The sequence below is a fragment of the Carcharodon carcharias genome, chromosome 6, assembly GCF_017639515.1.
Source record: "Carcharodon carcharias isolate sCarCar2 chromosome 6, sCarCar2.pri, whole genome shotgun sequence".
In the NCBI taxonomy this organism is placed as follows: domain Eukaryota; kingdom Metazoa; phylum Chordata; class Chondrichthyes; order Lamniformes; family Lamnidae; genus Carcharodon; species Carcharodon carcharias.
In genome coordinates this window covers 143,319,279-143,346,018 of record NC_054472.1, presented here as the reverse complement: position 1 = coordinate 143,346,018, position 26,740 = coordinate 143,319,279, and the positions used below count along the sequence as shown (strand labels likewise).

The window sequence follows — 26,740 nt, the reverse complement described above, 5'->3', positions numbered from 1 at the left end:
TGGGTCACATTGCAGGCTCAGCAACTGGCTCATGGTGCCTGGAAGCTCAATCAGGACATGATTTCTGAGTTCAGTAGGCTGCCTATCATTCCTAGGACTTGAAAGGCCTTACTTCAATCCCCTGTGGCACATGGTGCATTTTCTTTCTTTAGGAACACAGGGGCAGGACTGGGCCATTCAGTCCACCGTGACTGCTCTGCTCAATAAGATCATAGTTGATCATTCATTCACTTCAATGCCTTTTTGCCACACCATGCCCATACCCCTTTACGTCAATGGCATTTAGAAATCTGTCAATCTCTACTTTACACAAACTCAACGACTGAGCTTCCACATCCCGCCGGGGTAGAAAATTCCAAAGGTTCACGACCCTCTGAGCGAAAAGATTTCTCCTCACCTGGGTCCAAAGTCGCTTCCCCCTTATTTTGAAATTGTGCTCCTTGGCTCTAGTCTCCCCAACCAGGGGAAACATGTGACCTGCATGCATCCTGTCTATTCCTTTAAGTGTCTTATAGGTATCAATGAGATCACATCTCATTTTTCAAAGCTCTGAAGGATACAGGCCCAGTTTCCCCAATCACTCTTCATAGCACAGCCACACCGTCCCGGGAACAAGGCCGGTGAATCTTCGTTGCGCTCCCACTATGGGAATAATATCCTTCCTAAGGAAAGGGAACCAATACTGTACAAAGCAGTCCAAGTACGGTCTAGCCAAGGGTCTATAGTCGCCTCAGCTTACCATCTTTGCTGCATGCCAAAAAAAAAGACGCCTTCATTGCTGCAGCGTTACAAACATTTCATGTCTCCCGACCACTTTGTGTGGCGGCACAAGCAAAAACTTTGGAAGTGTGTCGACTGAATGACAAGTCTGCTGAGGCCGAATAGATCGAGAAACAGGGTAGAGAATGTAGGACTCAGTGCCAACCCCACGAGCCTGCAAAGCGAGCGCTCTAACATTTGAGCTGCGCCCCCTGTGACATGGCACAGCTCCCTCCCGATTGCCTCACAGGAGGCTCTCAGCATCTGTCTCCGAGGGGCTCCGTGATCACCAGGGAAATCCTGCCTCGGTCGGCCTGCTGCCCATGCACAGTACATGCTTTGCTCCAGACAGCAGCTCCGAGCAGCAAGAGATGAGCATCGCCCGCACGAATTGAACAGAGACGACGTAGGAAGTCCAGAAGAGCTCGTACTTAATGATTGAAAGCGAAGCGCGCAGAAAGTGGCGGCCACCACGACTGTGAGGGGGCAGTCGAGAGCTCTGTCTGACTGATTGGATACTACTCGTGCTTTGACTTGGTGCTGGGTGCTTGAATGGATTGCTCCTCCAAGGAAATCCCTGCTGGCCAGCAGATGCAAAAGCAGAAATAAAGCAAGCATCTTCTGGCTCCTTTGAAATGAAAAGAGAGCTGGTGCGCCTTGGCCTCAACAGGCAAAATTTTAGCCAAATCGACAAGTTGAGAGCTCAGGCAGCAGCTAAATGCTGCTGACTGCAAAAAGTCAGAGCAGACTTCCTTCGAGCTGGAATTGAACCAGCGACCTAAGGATACCAGCTAGGACGATCACCTACAGTCCTCCGCTCTACCAGCTGAGCTATCGAAGGGGAGCCCTGCTGTGGTGCTTCTTTTCTGATTGTTTGTCATGTGCTTTTAGCTGCTGGAGGCTTTGTTGACCCCTGAATCCCCCAGCTCTGTCAGTCTTTCAACCATCAACTGATCTCCACATCCTGGGCCTGTGCTGTTTAGCAATCAAGCGTCTGATTATGGAGCGGAAGCTGATAGCTTCCTCACGTACCTGGCTTGCAGCCTCATGCAAACGTTGTATTATGACTTGGGTCACATTGCAGGCTCAGCAACTGGCTCATGGTGCCTGGAAGCTCAATCAGGACATGATTTCTGAGTTCAGTAGGCTGCCTATCATTCCTAGGACTTGAAAGGCCTTACTTCAATCCCCTGTGGCACATGGTGCATTTTCTTTCTTTAGGAACACAGGGGCAGGACTGGGCCATTCAGTCCACCGTGACTGCTCTGCTCAATAAGATCATAGTTGATCATTCATTCACTTCAATGCCTTTTTGCCACACCATGCCCATACCCCTTTACGTCAATGGCATTTAGAAATCTGTCAATCTCTACTTTACACAAACTCAACGACTGAGCTTCCACATCCCGCCGGGATAGAAAATTCCAAAGGTTCACGACCCTCTGAGCGAAAAGATTTCTCCTCACCTGGGTCCAAAGTCGCTTCCCCCTTATTTTGAAATTGTGCTCCTTGGCTCTAGTCTCCCCAACCAGGGGAAACATGTGACCTGCATGCATCCTGTCTATTCCTTTAAGTGTCTTATAGGTATCAATGAGATCACATCTCATTTTTCAAAGCTCTGAAGGATACAGGCCCAGTTTCCCCAATCACTCTTCATAGCACAGCCACACCGTCCCGGGAACAAGGCCGGTGAATCTTCGTTGCGCTCCCACTATGGGAATAATATCCTTCCTAAGGAAAGGGAACCAATACTGTACAAAGCAGTCCAAGTACGGTCTAGCCAAGGGTCTATAGTCGCCTCAGCTTACCATCTTTGCTGCATGCCAAAAAAAAAGACGCCTTCATTGCTGCAGCGTTACAAACATTTCATGTCTCCCGACCACTTTGTAGGCGGCACAAGCAAAAACTTTGGAAGTGTGTCGACTGAATGACAAGTCTGCTGAGGCCGAATAGATCGAGAAACAGGGTAGAGAATGTAGGACTCAGTGCCAACCCCACGAGCCTGCAAAGCGAGCGCTCTAACATTTGAGCTGCGCCCCCTGTGACATGGCACAGCTCCCTCCCGATTGCCTCACAGGAGGCTCTCAGCATCTGTCTCCGAGGGGCTCCGTGATCACCAGGGAAATCCTGCCTCGGTCGGCCTGCTGCCCATGCACAGTACATGCTTTGCTCCAGACAGCAGCTCCGAGCAGCAAGAGATGAGCATCGCCCGCACGAATTGAACAGAGACGACGTAGGAAGTCCAGAAGAGCTCGTACTTAATGATTGAAAGCGAAGCGCGCAGAAAGTGGCGGCCACCACGACTGTGAGGGGGCAGTCGAGAGCTCTGTCTGACTGATTGGATACTACTCGTGCTTTGACTTGGTGCTGGGTGCTTGAATGGATTGCTCCTCCAAGGAAATCCCTGCTGGCCAGCAGATGCAAAAGCAGAAATAAAGCAAGCATCTTCTGGCTCCTTTGAAATGAAAAGAGAGCTGGTGCGCCTTGGCCTCAACAGGCAAAATTTTAGCCAAATCGACAAGTTGAGAGCTCAGGCAGCAGCTAATTGCTGCTGACTGCAAAAAGTCAGAGCAGACTTCCTTCGAGCCAGAATTGAACCAGCGACCTAAGGATACCAGCTAGGACGATCACCTACAGTCCCCCACTCTCCCAGCTGAGCTATCGAAGGGGAGCCCCGCTGTGGTGCTTCTTTTCTGATTGTTTGTCATGTGCTTTTAGCTGCTGGAGGCTTTGTTGACCCCTGAATCCCCCAGCTCTGTCAGTCTTTCAACCATCAACTGATCTCCACATCCTGGGCCTGTGCTGTTTAGCAATCAAGCGTCTGATTATGGAGCGGAAGCTGATAGCTTCCTCACGTACCTGGCTTGCAGCCTCATGCAAACGTTGTATTATGACTTGGGTCACATTGCAGGCTCAGCAACTGGCTCATGGTGCCTGGAAGCTCAATCAGGACATGATTTCTGAGTTCAGTAGGCTGCCTATCATTCCTAGGACTTGAAAGGCCTTACTTCAATCCCCTGTGGCACATGGTGCATTTTCTTTCTTTAGGAACACAGGGGCAGGACTGGGCCATTCAGTCCACCGTGACTGCTCTGCTCAATAAGATCATAGTTGATCATTCATTCACTTCAATGCCTTTTTGCCACACCATGCCCATACCCCTTTACGTCAATGGCATTTAGAAATCTGTCAATCTCTACTTTACACAAACTCAACGACTGAGCTTCCACAGCCCGCCGGGGTAGAAAATTCCAAAGGTTCACGACCCTCTGAGCGAAAAGATTTCTCCTCACCTGGGTCCAAAGTCGCTTCCCGCTTATTTTGAAATTGTGCTCCTTGGCTCTAGTCTCCCCAACCAGGGGAAACATGTGACCTGCATGCATCCTGTCTATTCCTTTAAGTGTCTTATAGGTATCAATGAGATCACATCTCATTTTTCAAAGCTCTGAAGGATACAGGCCCAGTTTCCCCAATCACTCTTCATAGCACAGCCACACCGTCCCGGGAACAAGGCCGGTGAATCTTCGTTGCGCTCCCACTATGGGAATAATATCCTTCCTAAGGAAAGGGAACCAATACTGTACAAAGCAGTCCAAGTACGGTCTAGCCAAGGGTCTATAGTCGCCTCAGCTTACCATCTTTGCTGCATGCCAAAAAAAAAGACGCCTTCATTGCTGCAGCGTTACAAACATTTCATGTCTCCCGACCACTTTGTGTGGCGGCACAAGCAAAAACTTTGGAAGTGTGTCGACTGAATGACAAGTCTGCTGAGGCTGAATAGATCGAGAAACAGGGTAGAGAATGTAGGACTCAGTGCCAACCCCACGAGCCTGCAAAGCGAGCGCTCTAACATTTGAGCTGCGCCCCCTGTGACATGGCACAGCTCCCTCCCGATTGCCTCACAGGAGGCTCTCAGCATCTGTCTCCGAGGGGCTCCGTGATCACCAGGGAAATCCTGCCTCGGTCTGCATGCTGCCCATGCACAGTACGTGCTTTGCTCCAGACAGCAGCTCCGAGCAGCAAGAGATGAGCATCGCCCGCACGAATTGAACAGAGACGACGTAGGAAGTCCAGAAGAGCTCGTACTTAATGATTGAAAGCAAAGCGAGCAGAAAGTGGCGGGCACCACGACTGTGAGGGGGCAGTCGAGAGCTCTGTCTGACTGATTGGATACTACTCGTGCTTTGACTTGGTGCTGGGTGCTTGAATGGATTGCTCCTCCAAGGAAATCCCTGCTGGCCAGCAGATGCAAAAGCAGAAATAAAGCAAGCATCCTCTGGCTCCTTTGAAATGAAAAGAGAGCTGGTGCGCCTTGGCCTCAACAGGCAAAATTTTAGCCAAATCGACAAGTTGAGAGCTCAGGCAGCAGCTAATTGCTGCTGACTGCAAAAAGTCAGAGAAGACTTCCTTCGAGCCAGAATTGAACCAGCGACCTAAGGATACCAGCTAGGACGATCACCTACAGTCCCCCGCTCTCCCAGCTGAGCTATCGAAGGGGAGACCCGCTGTGGTGCTTCTTTTCTGATTGTTTGTCATGTGCTTTTAGCTGCTGCAGGCTTTGTTGACCCCTGAATCCCCCAGCTCTGTCAGTTTTTCAACCATCAACTGATCTCCACATCCTGGGCCTGTGCTGTTTAGCAATCAAGCGTCTGATTATGGAGCGGAAGCTGATAGCTTCCTCACGTACCTGGCTTGCAGCCTCATGCAAACGTTGTATTATGACTTGGGTCACATTGCAGGCTCAGCAACTGGCTCATGGTGCCTGGAAGCTCAATCAGGACATGATTTCTGAGTTCAGTAGGCTGCCTATCATTCCTAGGACTTGAAAGGCCTTACTTCAATCCCCTGTGGCACATGGTGCATTTTCTTTCTTTAGGAACACAGGGGCAGGACTGGGCCATTCAGTCCACCGTGACTGCTCTGCTCAATAAGATCATAGTTGATCATTCATTCACTTCAATGCCTTTTTGCCACACCATGCCCATACCCCTTTACGTCAATGGCATTTAGAAATCTGTCAATCTCTACTTTAACCAAACTCAACGACTGAGCTTCCACAGCCCGCCGGGGTAGAAAATTCCAAAGGTTCACGACCCTCTGAGCGAAAAGATTTCTCCTCACCTGGGTCCAAAGTCGCTTCTCCCTTATTTTGAAATTGTGCTCCTTGGCTCTAGTCTCCCCAACCAGGGGAAACATGTGACCTGCATGCATCCTGTCTATTCCTTTAAGTGTCTTATAGGTATCAATGAGATCACATCTCATTTTTCAAAGCTCTGAAGGATACAGGCCCAGTTTCCCCAATCACTCTTCATAGCACAGCCACACCGTCCCGGGAACAAGGCCGGTGAATCTTCGTTGCGCTCCCACTATGGGAATAATATCCTTCCTAAGGAAAGGGAACCAATACTGTACAAAGCAGTCCAAGTACGGTCTAGCCAAGGGTCTATAGTTGCCTCAGCTTACCATCTTTGCTGCATGCCAAAAAAAAAGACGCCTTCATTGCTGCAGCGTTACAAACATTTCATGTCTCCCGACCACTTTGTGTGGCGGCACAAGCAAAAACTTTGGAAGAGTGTCGACTGAATGACAAGTCTGCTGAGGCCGAATAGATCGAGAAACAGGGTAGAGAATGTAGGACTCAGTGCCAACCCCACGAGCCTGCAAAGCGAGCGCTCTAACATTTGAGCTGCGCCCCCTGTGACATGGCACAGCTCCCTCCCGATTGCCTCACAGGAGGCTCTCAGCATCTGTCTCCGAGGGGCTCCGCGATCACCAGGGAAATCCTGCCTCGGTCGGCCTGCTGCCCATGCACAGTACATGCTTTGCTCCAGACAGCAGCTCCGAGCAGCAAGAGATGAGCATCGCCCGCACGAATTGAACAGAGACGACGTAGGAAGTCCAGAAGAGCTCGTACTTAATGATTGAAAGCGAAGCGAGCAGAAAGTGGCGGCCACCACGACGGTGAGGGGGCAGTCGAGAGCTCTGTCTGACTGATTGGATACTACTCGTGCTTTGACTTGGTGCTGGGTGCTTGAATGGATTGCTCCTCCAAGGAAATCCCTGCTGGCCAGCAGATGCAAAAGCAGAAATAAAGCAAGCATCTTCTGGCTCCTTTGAAATGAAAAGAGAGCTGTTGCGCCTCGGCCTCAACAGGCAAAATTTTAGCCAAATCGACAAGTTGAGAGCTCAGGCAGCAGCTAAATGCTGCTGACTGCAATAAGTCAGAGGAGACTTCCTTCGAGCTGGAATTGAACCAGCGACCTAAGGATACCAGCTAGGACGATCACCTACAGTCCGCCGCTCTACCAGCTGAGCTATCGAAGGGGAGTCCTGCTATGGTGCTTCTTTTCTGATTGTTTGTCATGTGCTTTTAGCTGCTGGAGGCTTTGTTGACCCCTGAATCCCCCAGCTCTGTCAGTCTTTCAACCATCAACTGATCTCCACATCCTGGGCCTGTGCTGTTTAGCAATCAAGCGTCTGATTATGGAGCGGAAGCTGATAGCTTCCTCACGTACCTGGCTTGCAGCCTCATGCAAACGTTGTATTATGACTTGGGTCACATTGCAGGCTCAGCAACTGGCTCATGGTGCCTGGAAGCTCAATCAGGACATGATTTCTGAGTTCAGTAGGCTGCCTATCATTCCTAGGACTTGAAAGGCCTTACTTCAATCCCCTGTGGCACATGGTGCATTTTCTTTCTTTAGGAACACAGGGGCAGGACTGGGCCATTCAGTCCACCGTGACTGCTCTGCTCAATAAGATCATAGTTGATCATTCATTCACTTCAATGCCTTTTTGCCACACCATGCCCATACCCCTTTACGTCAATGGCATTTAGAAATCTGTCAATCTCTACTTTACACAAACACAACGACTGAGCTTCCACATCCCGCCGGGGTAGAAAATTCCAAAGGTTCACGACCCTCTGAACGAAAAGATTTCTCCTCACCTGGGTCCAAAGTCGCTTCCCCCTTATTTTGAAATTGTGCTCCTTGGCTCTAGTCTCCCCAACCAGGGGAAACATGTGACCTTCATGCATCCTGTCTATTCCTTTAAGTGTCTTATAGGTATCAATGAGATCACATCTCATTTTTCAAAGCTCTGAAGTATACAGGCCCAGTTTCCCCAATCACTCTTCATAGCACAGCCACACCGTCCCGGGAACAAGGCCGGTGAATCTTCGTTGCGCTCCCACTATGGGAATAATATCCTTCCTAAGGAAAGGGAACCAATACTGTACAAAGCAGTCCAAGTACGGTCTAGCCAAGGGTCTATAGTCGCCTCAGCTTACCATCTTTGCTGCATGCCAAAAAAAAAGACGCCTTCATTGCTGCAGCGTTACAAACATTTCATGTCTCCCGACCACTTTGTAAGGCGGAACAAGCAAAAACTTTGGAAGTGTGTCGACTGAATGACAAGTCTGCTGAGGCCGAATAGATCGAGAAACAGGGTAGAGAATGTAGGACTCAGTGCCAACCCCACGAGCCTGCAAAGCGAGCGCTCTAACATTTGAGCTGCGCCCCCTGTGACATGGCACAGCTCCCTCCCGATTGCCTCACAGGAGGCTCTCAGCATCTGTCTCCGAGGGGCTCCGCGATCACCAGGGAAATCCTGCCTCGGTCGGCCTGCTGCCCATGCACAGTACATGCTTTGCTCCAGACAGCAGCTCCGAGCAGCAAGAGATGAGCATCGCCCGCACGAATTGAACAGAGACGACGTAGGAAGTCCAGAAGAGCTCGTACTTAATGATTGAAAGCGAAGCGAGCAGAAAGTGGCGGCCACCACGACGGTGAGGGGGCAGTCGAGAGCTCTGTCTGACTGATTGGATACTACTCGTGCTTTGACTTGGTGCTGGGTGCTTGAATGGATTGCTCCTCCAAGGAAATCCCTGCTGGCCAGCAGATGCAAAAGCAGAAATAAAGCAAGCATCTTCTGGCTCCTTTGAAATGAAAAGAGAGCTGGTGCGCCTTGGCCTCAACAGGCAAAATTTTAGCCAAATCGCCAAGTTGAGAGCTCAGGCAGCAGCTAAATGCTGCTGACTGCAATAAGTCAGAGGAGACTTCCTTCGAGCTGGAATTGAACCAGCGACCTAAGGATACCAGCTAGGACGATCACCTACAGTCCGCCGCTCTACCAGCTGAGCTATCGAAGGGGAGCCCTGCTATGGTGCTTCTTTTCTGATTGTTTGTCATGTGCTTTTAGCTGCTGGAGGCTTTGTTGACCCCTGAATCCCCCAGCTCTGTTAGTTTTTCAACCATCAACTGATCTCCACATCCTGGGCCTGTGCTGTTTAGCAATCAAGCGTCTGATTATGGAGCGGAAGCTGATAGCTTCCTCACGTACCTGGCTTGCAGCCTCATGCAAACGTTGTATTATGACTTGGGTCACATTGCAGGCTCAGCAACTGGCTCATGGTGCCTGGAAGCTCAATCAGGACATGATTTCTGAGTTCAGTAGGCTGCCTATCATTCCTAGGACTTGAAAGGCCTTACTTCAATCCCCTGTGGCACATGGTGCATTTTCTTTCTTTAGGAACACAGGGGCAGGACTGGGCCATTCAGTCCACCGTGACTGCTCTGCTCAATAAGATCATAGTTGATCATTCATTCACTTCAATGCCTTTTTGCCACACCATGCCCATACCCCTTTACGTCAATGGCATTTAGAAATCTGTCAATCTCTACTTTAACCAAACTCAACGACTGAGCTTCCACATCCCGCCGGGGTAGAAAATTCCAAAGGTTCACGACCCTCTGAACGAAAAGATTTCTCCTCACCTGGGTCCAAAGTCGCTTCCCCCTTATTTTGAAATTGTGCTCCTTGGCTCTAGTCTCCCCAACCAGGGGAAACATGTGACCTTCATGCATCCTGTCTATTCCTTTAAGTGTCTTATAGGTATCAATGAGATCACATCTCATTTTTCAAAGCTCTGAAGGATACAGGCCCAGTTTCCCCAATCACTCTTCATAGCACAGCCACACCGTCCCGGGAACAAGGACGGTGAATCTTCGTTGCGCTCCCACTATGGGAATAATATCCTTCCTAAGGAAAGGGAACCAATACTGTACAAAGCAGTCCAAGTACGGTCTAGCCAAGGGTCTATAGTCGCCTCAGCTTACCATCTTTGCTGCATGCCAAAAAAAAAGACGCCTTCATTGCTGCAGCGTTACAAACATTTCATGTCTCCCGACCACTTTGTGTGGCGGCACAAGCAAAAACTTTGGAAGAGTGTCGACTGAATGACAAGTCTGCTGAGGCCGAATAGATCGAGAAACAGGGTAGAGAATGTAGGACTCAGTGCCAACCCCACGAGCCTGCAAAGCGAGCGCTCTAACATTTGAGCTGCGCCCCCTGTGACATGGCACACCTCCCTCCCGATTGCCTCACAGGAGGCTCTCAGCATCTGTCTCCGAGGGGCTCCGCGATCACCAGGGAAATCCTGCCTCGGTCGGCCTGCTGCCCACGCACAGTACATGCTTTGCTTCAGACAGCAGCTCCGAGCAGCAAGAGATGAGCATCGCCCGCACGAATTGAACAGAGACGACGTAGGAAGTCCAGAAGAGCTCGTACTTAATGATTGAAAGCGAAGCGAGCAGAAAGTGGCGGCCACCACGACTGTGAGGGGGCAGTCGAGAGCTCTGTCTGACTGATTGGATACTACTCGTGCTTTGACTTGGTGCTGGGTGCTTGAATGGATTGCTCCTCCAAGGAAATCCCTGCTGGCCAGCAGATGCAAAAGCAGAAATAAAGCAAGCATCTTCTGGCTCCTTTGAAATGAAAAGAGAGCTGGTGCGCCTTGGCCTCAACAGGCAAAATTTTAGCCAAATCGACAAGTTGAGAGCTCAGGCAGCAGCTAAATGCTGCTGACTGCAAAAAGTCAGAGCAGACTTCCTTCGAGCCGGAATTGAACCAGCGACCTAAGGAAACCAGCTAGGACAATCATCTACAGTCCTCCGCTCTACCAGCTGAGCTATCGAAGGGGAGCCTTCCTATGGTGCTTCTTTTCTGATTGTTTGTCATGTGCTTTTAGCTGCTGGAGGCTTTGTTGACCCCTGAATCCCCCAGCTCTGTCAGTCTTTCAACCATCAACTGATCTCCACATCCTGGGCCTGTGCTGTTTAGCAATCAAGCGTCTGATTATGGAGCGGAAGCTGATAGCTTCCTCACGTACCTGGCTTGCAGCCTCATGCAAACGTTGTATTATGACTTGGGTCACATTGCAGGCTCAGCAACTGGCTCATGGTGCCTGGAAGCTCAATCAGGACATGATTTCTGAGTTCAGTAGGCTGCCTATCATTCCTAGGACTTGAAAGGCCTTACTTCAATCCCCTGTGGCACATGGTGCATTTTCTTTCTTTAGGAACACAGGGGCGGGACTGGGCCATTCAGGCCACCGTGACTGCTCTGCTCAATAAGATCATAGTTGATCATTCATTCACTTCAATGCCTTTTTGCCACACCATGCCCATACCCCTTTACGTCAATGGCATTTAGAAATCTGTCAATCTCTACTTTACACAAACTCAACGACTGAGCTTCCACAGCCCGCCGGGGTAGAAAATTCCAAAGGTTCACGACCCTCTGAGCGAAAAGATTTCTCCTCACCTGGGTCCAAAGTCGCTTCCCGCTTATTTTGAAATTGTGTTCCTTGGCTCTAGTCTCCCCAACCAGGGGAAACATGTGACCTGCATGCATCCTGTCTATTCCTTTAAGTGTCTTATAGGTATCAATGAGATCACATCTCATTTTTCAAAGCTCTGAAGGATACAGGCCCAGTTTCCCCAATCACTCTTCATAGCACAGCCACACCGTCCCGGGAACAAGGCCGGTGAATCTTCGTTGCGCTCCCTCTATGGGAATAATATCCTTCCTAAGGAAAGGGAACCAATACTGTACAAAGCAGTCCAAGTACGGTCTAGCCAAGGGTCTATAGTCGCCTCAGCTTACCATCTTTGCTGCATGCCAAAAAAAAAGACGCCTTCATTGCTGCAGCGTTACAAACATTTCATGTCTCCCGACCACTTTGTGTGGCGGCACAAGCAAAAACTTTGGAAGTGTGTCGACTGAATGACAAGTCTGCTGAGGCCGAATAGATCGAGAAACAGGGTAGAGAATGTAGGACTCAGTGCCAACCCCACGAGCCTGCAAAGCGAGCGCTCTAACATTTGAGCTGCGCCCCCTGTGACATGGCACAGCTCCCTCCCGATTGCCTCACAGGAGGCTCTCAGCATCTGTCTCCGAGGGGCTCCGCGATCACCAGGGAAATCCTGCCTCGGTCGGCCTGCTGCCCATGCACAGTACATGCTTCGCTCCAGACAGCAGCTCCGAGCAGCAAGAGATGAGCATCGCCCGCACGAATTGAACAGAGACGACGTAGGAAGTCCAGAAGAGCTCGTACTTAATGATTGAAAGCGAAGCGAGCAGAAAGTGGCGGCCACCACGACGGTGAGGGGGCAGTCGAGAGCTCTGTCTGACTGATTGGATGCTACTCGTGCTTTGACTTGGTGCTGGGTGCTTGAATGGATTGCTCCTCCAAGGAAATCCCTGCTGGCCAGCAGATGCAAAAGCAGAAATAAAGCAAGCATCTTCTGGCTCCTTTGAAATGAAAAGAGAGCTGGTGCGCCTTGGCATCAACAGGCAAAATTTTAGCCAAATCGCCAAGTTGAGAGCTCAGGCAGCAGCTAAATGCTGCTGACTGCAAAAAGTCAGAGCAGACTTCCTTCGAGCCGGAATTGAACCAGCAACCTAAGGATACCAGCTAGGACGATCACCTACAGGCCTCCGCTCTACCAGCTGAGCTATCAAAGGGGAGCCCCGCTATGGTGCTTCTTTTCTGATTGTTTGTCATGTGCTTTTAGCTGCTGGAGGCTTTGTTGACCCCTGAATCCTCCAGCTCTGTCAGTCTTTCAACCATCAACTGATCTCCACATCCTGGGCCTGTGCTGTTTAGCAATCAAGCGTCTGATTATGGAGCGGAAGCTGATAGCTTCCTCACGTACCTGGCTTGCAGCCTCATGCAAACGTTGTATTATGACTTGGGTCACATTGCAGGCTCAGCAACTGGCTCATGGTGCCTGGAAGCTCAATCAGGACATGATTTCTGAGTTCAGTAGGCTGCCTATCATTCCTAGGACTTGAAAGGCCTTACTTCAATCCCCTGTGGCACATGGTGCATTTTCTTTCTTTAGGAACACAGGGGCAGGAGTGGGCCATTCAGTCCACTGTGACTGCTCTGCTCAATAAGATCATAGTTGATCATTCATTCACTTCAATGCCTTTTTGCCACACCATGCCCATACCCCTTTACGTCAATGGCATTTAGAAATCTGTCAATCTCTACTTTACACAAACTCAACGACTGAGCTTCCACAGCCCGCCGGGGTAGAAAATTCCAAAGGTTCACGACCCTCTGAGCGAAAAGATTTCTCCTCACCTGGGTCCAAAGTCGCTTCCCGCTTATTTTGAAATTGTGTTCCTTGGCTCTAGTCTCCCCAACCAGGGGAAACATGTGACCTGCATGCATCCTGTCTATTCCTTTAAGTGTCTTATAGGTATCAATGAGATCACATCTCATTTTTCAAAGCTCTGAAGGATACAGGCCCAGTTTCCCCAATCACTCTTCATAGCACAGCCACACCGTCCCGGGAACAAGGCCGGTGAATCTTCGTTGCGCTCCCTCTATGGGAATAATATCCTTCCTAAGGAAAGGGAACCAATACTGTACAAAGCAGTCCAAGTACGGTCTAGCCAAGGGTCTATAGTCGCCTCAGCTTACCATCTTTGCTGCATGCCAAAAAAAAAGACGCCTTCATTGCTGCAGCGTTACAAACATTTCATGTCTCCCGACCACTTTGTGTGGCGGCACAAGCAAAAACTTTGGAAGTGTGTCGACTGAATGACAAGTCTGCTGAGGCCGAATAGATCGAGAAACAGGGTAGAGAATGTAGGACTCAGTGCCAACCCCACGAGCCTGCAAAGCGAGCGCTCTAACATTTGAGCTGCGCCCCCTGTGACATGGCACAGCTCCCTCCCGATTGCCTCACAGGAGGCTCTCAGCATCTGTCTCCGAGGGGCTCCGCGATCACCAGGGAAATCCTGCCTCGGTCGGCCTGCTGCCCATGCACAGTACATGCTTCGCTCCAGACAGCAGCTCCGAGCAGCAAGAGATGAGCATCGCCCGCACGAATTGAACAGAGACGACGTAGGAAGTCCAGAAGAGCTCGTACTTAATGATTGAAAGCGAAGCGAGCAGAAAGTGGCGGCCACCACGACGGTGAGGGGGCAGTCGAGAGCTCTGTCTGACTGATTGGATGCTACTCGTGCTTTGACTTGGTGCTGGGTGCTTGAATGGATTGCTCCTCCAAGGAAATCCCTGCTGGCCAGCAGATGCAAAAGCAGAAATAAAGCAAGCATCTTCTGGCTCCTTTGAAATGAAAAGAGAGCTGGTGCGCCTTGGCATCAACAGGCAAAATTTTAGCCAAATCGCCAAGTTGAGAGCTCAGGCAGCAGCTAAATGCTGCTGACTGCAAAAAGTCAGAGCAGACATCCTTCGAGCCGGAATTGAACCAGCGACCTAAGGATACCAGCTAGGACGATCACCTACAGTCCTCCGCTCTACCAGCTGAGCTATCAAAGGGGAGCCCCGCTATGGTGCTTCTTTTCTGATTGTTTGTCATGTGCTTTTAGCTGCTGGAGGCTTTGTTGACCCCTGAATCCTCCAGCTCTGTCAGTCTTTCAACCATCAACTGATCTCCACATCCTGGGCCTGTGCTGTTTAGCAATCAAGCGTCTGATTATGGAGCGGAAGCTGATAGCTTCCTCACGTACCTGGCTTGCAGCCTCATGCAAACGTTGTATTATGACTTGGGTCACATTGCAGGCTCAGCAACTGGCTCATGGTGCCTGGAAGCTCAATCAGGACATGATTTCTGAGTTCAGTAGGCTGCCTATCATTCCTAGGACTTGAAAGGCCTTACTTCAATCCCCTGTGGCACATGGTGCATTTTCTTTCTTTAGGAACACAGGGGCAGGAGTGGGCCATTCAGTCCACTGTGACTGCTCTGCTCAATAAGATCATAGTTGATCATTCATTCACTTCAATGCCTTTTTGCCACACCATGCCCATACCCCTTTACGTCAATGGCATTTAGAAATCTGTCAATCTCTACTTTACACAAACTCAACGACTGAGCTTCCACAGCCCGCCGGGGTAGAAAATTCCAAAGGTTCACGACCCTCTGAGCGAAAAGATTTCTCCTCACCTGGGTCCAAAGTCGCTTCCCGCTTATTTTGAAATTGTGCTCCTTGGCTCTAGTCTCCTCAACCAGGGGAAACATGTGACCTGCATGCATCCTGTCTATTCCTTTAAGTGTCTTATAGGTATCAATGAGATCACATCTCATTTTTCAAAGCTCTGAAGGATACAGGCCCAGTTTCCCCAATCACTCTTCATAGCACAGCCACACCGTCCCGGGAACAAGGCCGGTGAATCTTCGTTGCGCTCCCACTATGGGAATAATATCCTTCCTAAGGAAAGGGAACCAATACTGTACAAAGCAGTCCAAGTACGGTCTAGCCAAGGGTCTATAGTCGCCTCAGCTTACCACCTTTGCTGCATGCCAAAAAAAAAGACGCCTTCATTTCTGCAGCGTTACAAACATTTCATGTCTCCCGACCACTTTGTGTGGCGGCACAAGCAAAAACTTTGGAAGAGTGTCGACTGAATGACAAGTCTGCTGAGGCCGAATAGATCGAGAAACAGGGTAGAGAATGTAGGACTCAGTGCCAACCCCACGAGCCTGCAAAGCGAGCGCTCTAACATTTGAGCTGCGCCCCCTGTGACATGGCACAGCTCCCTCCCGATTGCCTCACAGGAGGCTCTCAGCATCTGTCTCCGAGGGGCTCCGCGATCACCAGGGAAATCCTGCCTCGGTCGGCCTGCTGCCCATGCACAGTACATGCTTTGCTCCAGACAGCAGCTCCGAGCAGCAAGAGATGAGCATCGCCCGCACGAATTGAACAGAGACGACGTAGGAAGTCCAGAAGAGCTCGTACTTAATGATTGAAAGCGAAGCGAGCAGAAAGTGGCGGCCACCACGACGGTGAGGGGGCAGTCGAGAGCTCTGTCTGACTGATTGGATACTACTCGTGCTTTGACTTGGTGCTGGGTGCTTGAATGGATTGCTCCTCCAAGGAAATCCCTGCTGGCCAGCAGATGCAAAAGCAGAAATAAAGCAAGCATCTTCTGGCTCCTTTGAAATGAAAAGAGAGCTGGTGCGCCTTGGCCTCAACAGGCAAAATTTTAGCCAAATCGCCAAGTTGAGAGCTCAGGCAGCAGCTAAATGCTGCTGACTGCAAAAAGTCAGAGCAGACTTCCTTCGAGCCGGAATTGAACCAGCGACCTAAGGATACCAGCTAGGACGATCACCTACAGTCCTCCGCTCTACCAGCTGAGCTATCGAAGGGGAGCCTTCCTATGGTGCTTCTTTTCTGATTGTTTGTCATGTGCTTTTAGCTGCTGGAGGCTTTGTTGACCCCTGAATCCCCCAGCTCTGTCAGTCTTTCAACCATCAACTGATCTCCACATCCTGGGCCTGTGCTGTTTAGCAATCAAGCGTCTGATTATGGAGCGGAAGCTGATAGCTTCCTCACGTACCTGGCTTGCAGCCTCATGCAAACGTTGTATTATGACTTGGGTCACATTGCAGGCTCAGCAACTGGCTCATGGTGCCTGGAAGCTCAATCAGGACATGATTTCTGAGTTCAGTAGGCTGCCTATCATTCCTAGGACTTGAAAGGCCTTACTTCAATCCCCTGTGGCACATGGTGCATTTTCTTTCTTTAGGAACACAGGGGCAGGACTGGGCCATTCAGTCCACCGTGACTGCTCTGCTCAATAAGATCATAGTTGATCATTCATTCACTTCAATGCCTTTTTGCCACACCATGCCCATACCCCTTTACGTCAATGGCATTTAGAAATCTGTCAATCTCTACTTTACACAAACTCAACGACTGAGCTTCCACAGCCCGCCGGGGTAGAAAATTCCAAAGGTTCACGACCCTCTGAGCGAAAAGATTTCTCCTCACCTGGGTCCAAAGTCGCTTCCCGCTTATTTTGAAATTGTGCTCCTTGGCTCTAGTCTCCCCAACCAGGGGAAACATGTGACCTGCATGCATCCTGTCTATTCCTTTAAGTGTCTTATAGGTATCAATGAGATCACATCTCATTTTTCAAAGCTCTGAAGGATACAGGCCCAGTTTCCCCAATCACTCTTCATAGCACAGCCACACCGTCCCGGGAACAAGGCCGGTGAATCTTCGTTGCGCTCCCACTATGGGAATAATATCCTTCCTAAGGAAAGGGAACCAATACTGTACAAAGCAGTCCAAGTACGGTCTAGCCAAGGGTCTATAGTCGCCTCAGCTTACCATCTTTGCTGCATGCCAAAAAAAAGACGCCTTCATTGCTGCAGCGTTACAAACATTTCATGTCTCCCGACCACTTTGTGTGGCGGCACAAGCAAAAACTTTGGAAGTGTGTCGACTGAATGACAAGTCTGCTGAGGCCGAATAGATCGAGAAACAGGGTAGAGAATGTAGGACTCAGTGCCAACCCCACGAGCCTGCAAAGCGAGCGCTCTAACATTTGAGCTGCGCCCCCTGTGACATGGCACAGCTCCCTCCCGATTGCCTCACAGGAGGCTCTCAGCATCTGTCTCCGAGGGGCTCCGCGATCACCAGGGAAATCCTGCCTCGGTCGGCCTGCTGCCCACGCACAGTACATGCTTTGCTCCAGACAGCAGCTCCGAGCAGCAAGAGATGAGCATCGCCCGCACGAATTGAACAGAGACGACGTAGGAAGTCCAGAAGAGCTCGTACTTAATGATTGAAAGCGAAGCGAGCAGAAAGTGGCGGCCACCACGACGGTGAGGGGGCAGTCGAGAGCTCTGTCTGACTGATTGGATACTACTCGTGCTTTGACTTGGTGCTGGGTGCTTGAATGGATTGCTCCTCCAAGGAAATCCCTGCTGGCCAGCAGATGCAAAAGCAGAAATAAAGCAAGCATCTTCTGGCTCCTTTGAAATGAAAAGAGAGCTGGTGCGCCTTGGCCTCAACAGGCAAAATTTTAGCCAAATCGCCAAGTTGAGAGCTCAGGCAGCAGCTAAATGCTGCTGACTGCAAAAAGTCAGAGCAGACTTCCTTCGAGCCGGAATTGAACCAGCGACCTAAGGATACCAGCTAGGACAATCACCTACAGTCCTCCGCTCTACCAGCTGAGCTATCGAAGGGGAGCCTTCCTATGGTGCTTCTTTTCTGATTGTTTGTCATGTGCTTTTAGCTGCTGGAGGCTTTGTTGACCCCTGAATCCCCCAGCTCTGTCAGTCTTTCAACCATCAACTGATCTCCACATCCTGGGCCTGTGCTGTTTAGCAATCAAGCGTCTGATTATGGAGCGGAAGCTGATAGCTTCCTCACGTACCTGGCTTGCAGCCTCATGCAAACGTTGTATTATGACTTGGGTCACATTGCAGGCTCAGCAACTGGCTCATGGTGCCTGGAAGCTCAATCAGGACATGATTTCTGAGTTCAGTAGGCTGCCTATCATTCCTAGGACTTGAAAGGCCTTACTTCAATCCCCTGTGGCACATGGTGCATTTTCTTTCTTTAGGAACACAGGGGCGGGACTGGGCCATTCAGGCCACCGTGACTGCTCTGCTCAATAAGATCATAGTTGATCATTCATTCACTTCAATGCCTTTTTGCCACACCATGCCCATACCCCTTTACGTCAATGGCATTTAGAAATCTGTCAATCTCTACTTTACACAAACTCAACGACTGAGCTTCCACAGCCCGCCGGGGTAGAAAATTCCAAAGGTTCACGACCCTCTGAGCGAAAAGATTTCTCCTCACCTGGGTCCAAAGTCGCTTCCCGCTTATTTTGAAATTGTGTTCCTTGGCTCTAGTCTCCCCAACCAGGGGAAACATGTGACCTGCATGCATCCTGTCTATTCCTTTAAGTGTCTTATAGGTATCAATGAGATCACATCTCATTTTTCAAAGCTCTGAAGGATACAGGCCCAGTTTCCCCAATCACTCTTCATAGCACAGCCACACCGTCCCGGGAACAAGGCCGGTGAATCTTCGTTGCGCTCCCTCTATGGGAATAATATCCTTCCTAAGGAAAGGGAACCAATACTGTACAAAGCAGTCCAAGTACGGTCTAGCCAAGGGTCTATAGTCGCCTCAGCTTACCATCTTTGCTGCATGCCAAAAAAAAAGACGCCTTCATTGCTGCAGCGTTACAAACATTTCATGTCTCCCGACCACTTTGTGTGGCGGCACAAGCAAAAACTTTGGAAGTGTGTCGACTGAATGACAAGTCTGCTGAGGCCGAATAGATCGAGAAACAGGGTAGAGAATGTAGGACTCAGTGCCAACCCCACGAGCCTGCAAAGCGAGCGCTCTAACATTTGAGCTGCGCCCCCTGTGACATGGCACAGCTCCTTCCCGATTGCCTCACAGGAGGCTCTCAGCATCTGTCTCCGAGGGGCTCCGCGATCACCAGGGAAATCCTGCCTCGGTCGGCCTGCTGCCCATGCACAGTACATGCTTCGCTCCAGACAGCAGCTCCGAGCAGCAAGAGATGAGCATCGCCCGCACGAATTGAACAGAGACGACGTAGGAAGTCCAGAAGAGCTCGTACTTAATGATTGAAAGCGAAGCGAGCAGAAAGTGGCGGCCACCACGACGGTGAGGGGGCAGTCGAGAGCTCTGTCTGACTGATTGGATGCTACTCGTGCTTTGACTTGGTGCTGGGTGCTTGAATGGATTGCTCCTCCAAGGAAATCCCTGCTGGCCAGCAGATGCAAAAGCAGAAATAAAGCAAGCATCTTCTGGCTCCTTTGAAATGAAAAGAGAGCTGGTGCGCCTTGGCATCAACAGGCAAAATTTTAGCCAAATCGCCAAGTTGAGAGCTCAGGCAGCAGCTAAATGCTGCTGACTGCAAAAAGTCAGAGCAGACTTCCTTCGAGCCGGAATTGAACCAGCGACCTAAGGATACCAGCTAGGACGATCACCTACAGTCCTCCGCTCTACCAGCTGAGCTATCAAAGGGGAGCCCCGCTATGGTGCTTCTTTTCTGATTGTTTGTCATGTGCTTTTAGCTGCTGGAGGCTTTGTTGACCCCTGAATCCTCCAGCTCTGTCAGTCTTTCAACCATCAACTGATCTCCACATCCTGGGCCTGTGCTGTTTAGCAATCAAGCGTCTGATTATGGAGCGGAAGCTGATAGCTTCCTCACGTACCTGGCTTGCAGCCTCATGCAAACGTTGTATTATGACTTGGGTCACATTGCAGGCTCAGCAACTGGCTCATGGTGCCTGGAAGCTCAATCAGGACATGATTTCTGAGTTCAGTAGGCTGCCTATCATTCCTAGGACTTGAAAGGCCTTACTTCAATCCCCTGTGGCACATGGTGCATTTTCTTTCTTTAGGAACACAGGGGCAGGAGTGGGCCATTCAGTCCACTGTGACTGCTCTGCTCAATAAGATCATAGTTGATCATTCATTCACTTCAATGCCTTTTTGCCACACCATGCCCATACCCCTTTACGTCAATGGCATTTAGAAATCTGTCAATCTCTACTTTACACAAACTCAACGACTGAGCTTCCACAGCCCGCCGGGGTAGAAAATTCCAAAGGTTCACGACCCTCTGAGCGAAAAGATTTCTCCTCACCTGGGTCCAAAGTCGCTTCCCGCTTATTTTGAAATTGTGCTCCTTGGCTCTAGTCTCCCCAACCAGGGGAAACATGTGACCTGCATGCATCCTGTCTATTCCTTTAAGTGTCTTATAGGTATCAATGAGATCACATCTCATTTTTCAAAGCTCTGAAGGATACAGGCCCAGTTTCCCCAATCACTCTTCATAGCACAGCCACACCGTCCCGGGAACAAGGCCGGTGAATCTTCGTTGCGCTCCCACTATGGGAATAATATCCTTCCTAAGGAAAGGGAACCAATACTGTACAAAGCAGTCCAAGTACGGTCTAGCCAAGGGTCTATAGTCGCCTCAGCTTACCATCTTTGCTGCATGCCAAAAAAAAAGACGCCTTCATTGCTGCAGCGTTACAAACATTTCATGTCTCCCGACCACTTTGTGTGGCGGCACAAGCAAAAACTTTGGAAGTGTGTCGACTGAATGACAAGTCTGCTGAGGCCGAATAGATCGAGAAACAGGGTAGAGAATGTAGGACTCAGTGCCAACCCCACGAGCCTGCAAAGCGAGCGCTCTAACATTTGAGCTGCGCCCCCTGTGACATGGCACAGCTCCCTCCCGATTGCCTCACAGGAGGCTCTCAGCATCTGTCTCCGAGGGGCTCCGCGATCACCAGGGAAATCCTGCCTCGGTCGGCCTGCTGCCCACGCACAGTACATGCTTTGCTCCAGACAGCAGCTCCGAGCAGCAAGAGATGAGCATCGCCCGCACGAATTGAACAGAGACGACGTAGGAAGTCCAGAAGAGCTCGTACTTAATGATTGAAAGCGAAGCGAGCAGAAAGTGGCGGCCACCACGACGGTGAGGGGGCAGTCGAGAGCTCTGTCTGACTGATTGGATACTACTCGTGCTTTGACTTGGTGCTGGGTGCTTGAATGGATTGCTCCTCCAAGGAAATCCCTGCTGGCCAGCAGATGCAAAAGCAGAAATAAAGCAAGCATCTTCTGGCTCCTTTGAAATGAAAAGAGAGCTGGTGCGCCTTGGCCTCAACAGGCAAAATTTTAGCCAAATCGCCAAGTTGAGAGCTCAGGCAGCAGCTAAATGCTGCTGACTGCAAAAAGTCAGAGCAGACTTCCTTCGAGCCGGAATTGAACCAGCGACCTAAGGATACCAGCTAGGACAATCACCTACAGTCCTCCGCTCTACCAGCTGAGCTATCGAAGGGGAGCCTTCCTATGGTGCTTCTTTTCTGATTGTTTGTCATGTGCTTTTAGCTGCTGGAGGCTTTGTTGACCCCTGAATCCCCCAGCTCTGTCAGTCTTTCAACCATCAACTGATCTCCACATCCTGGGCCTGTGCTGTTTAGCAATCAAGCGTCTGATTATGGAGCGGAAGCTGATAGCTTCCTCACGTACCTGGCTTGCAGCCTCATGCAAACGTTGTATTATGACTTGGGTCACATTGCAGGCTCAGCAACTGGCTCATGGTGCCTGGAAGCTCAATCAGGACATGATTTCTGAGTTCAGTAGGCTGCCTATCATTCCTAGGACTTGAAAGGCCTTACTTCAATCCCCTGTGGCACATGGTGCATTTTCTTTCTTTAGGAACACAGGGGCGGGACTGGGCCATTCAGGCCACCGTGACTGCTCTGCTCAATAAGATCATAGTTGATCATTCATTCACTTCAATGCCTTTTTGCCACACCATGCCCATACCCCTTTACGTCAATGGCATTTAGAAATCTGTCAATCTCTACTTTACACAAACTCAACGACTGAGCTTCCACAGCCCGCCGGGGTAGAAAATTCCAAAGGTTCACGACCCTCTGAGCGAAAAGATTTCTCCTCACCTGGGTCCAAAGTCGCTTCCCGCTTATTTTGAAATTGTGTTCCTTGGCTCTAGTCTCCCCAACCAGGGGAAACATGTGACCTGCATGCATCCTGTCTATTCCTTTAAGTGTCTTATAGGTATCAATGAGATCACATCTCATTTTTCAAAGCTCTGAAGGATACAGGCCCAGTTTCCCCAATCACTCTTCATAGCACAGCCACACCGTCCCGGGAACAAGGCCGGTGAATCTTCGTTGCGCTCCCTCTATGGGAATAATATCCTTCCTAAGGAAAGGGAACCAATACTGTACAAAGCAGTCCAAGTACGGTCTAGCCAAGGGTCTATAGTCGCCTCAGCTTACCATCTTTGCTGCATGCCAAAAAAAAAGACGCCTTCATTGCTGCAGCGTTACAAACATTTCATGTCTCCCGACCACTTTGTGTGGCGGCACAAGCAAAAACTTTGGAAGTGTGTCGACTGAATGACAAGTCTGCTGAGGCCGAATAGATCGAGAAACAGGGTAGAGAATGTAGGACTCAGTGCCAACCCCACGAGCCTGCAAAGCGAGCGCTCTAACATTTGAGCTGCGCCCCCTGTGACATGGCACAGCTCCCTCCCGATTGCCTCACAGGAGGCTCTCAGCATCTGTCTCCGAGGGGCTCCGCGATCACCAGGGAAATCCTGCCTCGGTCGGCCTGCTGCCCATGCACAGTACATGCTTCGCTCCAGACAGCAGCTCCGAGCAGCAAGAGATGAGCATCGCCCGCACGAATTGAACAGAGACGACGTAGGAAGTCCAGAAGAGCTCGTACTTAATGATTGAAAGCGAAGCGAGCAGAAAGTGGCGGCCACCACGACGGTGAGGGGGCAGTCGAGAGCTCTGTCTGACTGATTGGATGCTACTCGTGCTTTGACTTGGTGCTGGGTGCTTGAATGGATTGCTCCTCCAAGGAAATCCCTGCTGGCCAGCAGATGCAAAAGCAGAAATAAAGCAAGCATCTTCTGGCTCCTTTGAAATGAAAAGAGAGCTGGTGCGCCTTGGCATCAACAGGCAAAATTTTAGCCAAATCGCCAAGTTGAGAGCTCAGGCAGCAGCTAAATGCTGCTGACTGCAAAAAGTCAGAGCAGACTTCCTTCGAGCCGGAATTGAACCAGCGACCTAAGGATACCAGCTAGGACGATCACCTACAGTCCTCCGCTCTACCAGCTGAGCTATCAAAGGGGAGCCCCGCTATGGTGCTTCTTTTCTGATTGTTTGTCATGTGCTTTTAGCTGCTGGAGGCTTTGTTGACCCCTGAATCCTCCAGCTCTGTCAGTCTTTCAACCATCAACTGATCTCCACATCCTGGGCCTGTGCTGTTTAGCAATCAAGCGTCTGATTATGGAGCGGAAGCTGATAGCTTCCTCACGTACCTGGCTTGCAGCCTCATGCAAACGTTGTATTATGACTTGGGTCACATTGCAGGCTCAGCAACTGGCTCATGGTGCCTGGAAGCTCAATCAGGACATGATTTCTGAGTTCAGTAGGCTGCCTATCATTCCTAGGACTTGAAAGGCCTTACTTCAATCCCCTGTGGCACATGGTGCATTTTCTTTCTTTAGGAACACAGGGGCAGGAGTGGGCCATTCAGTCCACCTGTGACTGCTCTGCTCAATAAGATCATAGTTGATCATTCATTCACTTCAATGCCTTTTTGCCACACCATGCCCATACCCCTTTACGTCAATGGCATTTAGAAATCTGTCAATCTCTACTTTACACAAACTCAACGACTGAGCTTCCACAGCCCGCCGGGGTAGAAAATTCCAAAGGTTCACGACCCTCTGAGCGAAAAGATTTCTCCTCACCTGGGTCCAAAGTCGCTTCCCGCTTATTTTGAAATTGTGCTCCTTGGCTCTAGTCTCCTCAACCAGGGGAAACATGTGACCTGCATGCATCCTGTCTATTCCTTTAAGTGTCTTATAGGTATCAATGAGATCACATCTCATTTTTCAAAGCTCTGAAGGATACAGGCCCAGTTTCCCCAATCACTCTTCATAGCACAGCCACACCGTCCCGGGAACAAGGCCGGTGAATCTTCGTTGCGCTCCCACTATGGGAATAATATCCTTCCTAAGGAAAGGGAACCAATACTGTACAAAGCAGTCCAAGTACGGTCTAGCCAAGGGTCTATAGTCGCCTCAGCTTACCACCTTTGCTGCATGCCAAAAAAAAAGACGCCTTCATTTCTGCAGCGTTACAAACATTTCATGTCTCCCGACCACTTTGTGAGGCGGCACAAGCAAAAACTTTGGAAGAGTGTCGACTGAATGACAAGTCTGCTGAGGCCGAATAGATCGAGAAACAGGGTAGAGAATGTAGGACTCAGTGCCAACCCCACGAGCCTGCAAAGCGAGCGCTCTAACATTTGAGCTGCGCCCCCTGTGACATGGCACAGCTCCCTCCCGATTGCCTCACAGGAGGCTCTCAGCATCTGTCTCCGAGGGGCTCCGCGATCACCAGGGAAATCCTGCCTCGGTCGGCCTGCTGCCCATGCACAGTACATGCTTTGCTCCAGACAGCAGCTCCGAGCAGCAAGAGATGAGCATCGCCCGCACGAATTGAACAGAGACGACGTAGGAAGTCCAGAAGAGCTCGTACTTAATGATTGAAAGCGAAGCGAGCAGAAAGTGGCGGCCACCACGACGGTGAGGGGGCAGTCGAGAGCTCTGTCTGACTGATTGGATACTACTCGTGCTTTGACTTGGTGCTGGGTGCTTGAATGGATTGCTCCTCCAAGGAAATCCCTGCTGGCCAGCAGATGCAAAAGCAGAAATAAAGCAAGCATCTTCTGGCTCCTTTGAAATGAAAAGAGAGCTGGTGCGCCTTGGCCTCAACAGGCAAAATTTTAGCCAAATCGCCAAGTTGAGAGCTCAGGCAGCAGCTAAATGCTGCTGACTGCAAAAAGTCAGAGCAGACTTCCTTCGAGCCGGAATTGAACCAGCGACCTAAGGATACCAGCTAGGACGATCACCTACAGTCCTCCGCTCTACCAGCTGAGCTATCGAAGGGGAGCCTTCCTATGGTGCTTCTTTTCTGATTGTTTGTCATGTGCTTTTAGCTGCTGGAGGCTTTGTTGACCCCTGAATCCCCCAGCTCTGTCAGTCTTTCAACCATCAACTGATCTCCACATCCTGGGCCTGTGCTGTTTAGCAATCAAGCGTCTGATTATGGAGCGGAAGCTGATAGCTTCCTCACGTACCTGAATGCAGCCTCATGCAAACGTTGTATTATGACTTGGGTCACATTGCAGGCTCAGCAACTGGCTCATGGTGCCTGGAAGCACAATCAGGACATGATTTCTGAGTTCAGTAGGCTGCCTATCATTCCTAGGACTTGAAAGGCCTTACTTCAATCCCCTGTGGCACATGGTGCATTTTCTTTCTTTAGGAACACAGGGGCAGGACTGGGCCATTCAGTCCACCGTGACTGCTCTGCTCAATAAGATCATAGTTGATCATTCATTCACTTCAATGCCTTTTTGCCACACCATGCCCATACCCCTTTACGTCAATGGCATTTAGAAATCTGTCAATCTCTACTTTACACAAACTCAACGACTGAGCTTCCACAGCCCGCCGGGGTAGAAAATTCCAAAGGTTCACGACCCTCTGAGCGAAAAGATTTCTCCTCACCTGGGTCCAAAGTCGCTTCCTGCTTATTTTGAAATTGTGCTCCTTGGCTCTAGTCTCCCCAACCAGGGGAAACATGTGACCTGCATGCATCCTGTCTATTCCTTTAAGTGTCTTATAGGTATCAATGAGATCACATCTCATTTTTCAAAGCTCTGAAGGATACAGGCCCAGTTTCCCCAATCACTCTTCATAGCACAGCCACACCGTCCCGGGAACAAGGCCGGTGAATCTTCGTTGCGCTCCCACTATGGGAATAATATCCTTCCTAAGGAAAGGGAACCAATACTGTACAAAGCAGTCCAAGTACGGTCTAGCCAAGGGTCTATAGTCGCCTCAGCTTACCATCTTTGCTGCATGCCAAAAAAAAAGACGCCTTCATTGCTGCAGCGTTACAAACATTTCATGTCTCCCGACCACTTTGTGTGGCGGCACAAGCAAAAACTTTGGAAGTGTGTCGACTGAATGACAAGTCTGCTGAGGCCGAATAGATCGAGAAACAGGGTAGAGAATGTAGGACTCAGTGCCAACCCCACGAGCCTGCAAAGCGAGCGCTCTAACATTTGAGCTGCGCCCCCTGTGACATGGCACAGCTCCCTCCCGATTGCCTCACAGGAGGCTCTCAGCATCTGTCTCCGAGGGGCTCCGCGATCACCAGGGAAATCCTGCCTCGGTCGGCCTGCTGCCCACGCACAGTACATGCTTTGCTCCAGACAGCAGCTCCGAGCAGCAAGAGATGAGCATCGCCCGCACGAA

At 50.2% G+C, this 26,740-nt stretch overlaps 14 non-coding genes across 14 annotated transcripts; all 14 read right to left on the bottom strand.

Moving 5' to 3' along the window:
* Positions 1-1,509: 1,509 nt before the first annotated feature.
* On the bottom strand, positions 1,510-1,600 carry trnay-gua. Its single transcript is given in 2 exon segments — positions 1,510-1,545; positions 1,564-1,600. It is a non-coding gene; the product is annotated as a tRNA-Tyr (tRNA).
* A 1,736-nt stretch (positions 1,601-3,336) lies between these two features.
* Positions 3,337-3,427, bottom strand: trnay-gua. Its single transcript is given in 2 exon segments — positions 3,337-3,372; positions 3,391-3,427. It is a non-coding gene; the product is annotated as a tRNA-Tyr (tRNA).
* A 1,737-nt stretch (positions 3,428-5,164) lies between these two features.
* On the bottom strand, positions 5,165-5,255 carry trnay-gua. The gene is given in 2 exon segments: positions 5,165-5,200; positions 5,219-5,255. It is a non-coding gene; the product is annotated as a tRNA-Tyr (tRNA).
* A 1,737-nt stretch (positions 5,256-6,992) lies between these two features.
* On the bottom strand, positions 6,993-7,083 carry trnay-gua. Its single transcript is given in 2 exon segments — positions 6,993-7,028; positions 7,047-7,083. It is a non-coding gene; the product is annotated as a tRNA-Tyr (tRNA).
* A 1,737-nt stretch (positions 7,084-8,820) lies between these two features.
* On the bottom strand, positions 8,821-8,911 carry trnay-gua. Its single transcript is given in 2 exon segments — positions 8,821-8,856; positions 8,875-8,911. It is a non-coding gene; the product is annotated as a tRNA-Tyr (tRNA).
* A 1,737-nt stretch (positions 8,912-10,648) lies between these two features.
* trnay-gua lies at positions 10,649-10,739 on the bottom strand. Its single transcript is given in 2 exon segments — positions 10,649-10,684; positions 10,703-10,739. It is a non-coding gene; the product is annotated as a tRNA-Tyr (tRNA).
* A 1,737-nt stretch (positions 10,740-12,476) lies between these two features.
* Positions 12,477-12,567, bottom strand: trnay-gua. The gene is given in 2 exon segments: positions 12,477-12,512; positions 12,531-12,567. It is a non-coding gene; the product is annotated as a tRNA-Tyr (tRNA).
* A 1,737-nt stretch (positions 12,568-14,304) lies between these two features.
* Positions 14,305-14,395, bottom strand: trnay-gua. Its single transcript is given in 2 exon segments — positions 14,305-14,340; positions 14,359-14,395. It is a non-coding gene; the product is annotated as a tRNA-Tyr (tRNA).
* Positions 14,396-16,132: 1,737 nt separating this feature from the next.
* trnay-gua lies at positions 16,133-16,223 on the bottom strand. The gene is given in 2 exon segments: positions 16,133-16,168; positions 16,187-16,223. It is a non-coding gene; the product is annotated as a tRNA-Tyr (tRNA).
* A 1,736-nt stretch (positions 16,224-17,959) lies between these two features.
* trnay-gua lies at positions 17,960-18,050 on the bottom strand. The gene is given in 2 exon segments: positions 17,960-17,995; positions 18,014-18,050. It is a non-coding gene; the product is annotated as a tRNA-Tyr (tRNA).
* A 1,737-nt stretch (positions 18,051-19,787) lies between these two features.
* Positions 19,788-19,878, bottom strand: trnay-gua. Its single transcript is given in 2 exon segments — positions 19,788-19,823; positions 19,842-19,878. It is a non-coding gene; the product is annotated as a tRNA-Tyr (tRNA).
* A 1,737-nt stretch (positions 19,879-21,615) lies between these two features.
* Positions 21,616-21,706, bottom strand: trnay-gua. Its single transcript is given in 2 exon segments — positions 21,616-21,651; positions 21,670-21,706. It is a non-coding gene; the product is annotated as a tRNA-Tyr (tRNA).
* A 1,737-nt stretch (positions 21,707-23,443) lies between these two features.
* Positions 23,444-23,534, bottom strand: trnay-gua. The gene is given in 2 exon segments: positions 23,444-23,479; positions 23,498-23,534. It is a non-coding gene; the product is annotated as a tRNA-Tyr (tRNA).
* A 1,738-nt stretch (positions 23,535-25,272) lies between these two features.
* trnay-gua lies at positions 25,273-25,363 on the bottom strand. The gene is given in 2 exon segments: positions 25,273-25,308; positions 25,327-25,363. It is a non-coding gene; the product is annotated as a tRNA-Tyr (tRNA).
* Positions 25,364-26,740: the final 1,377 nt, after the last annotated feature.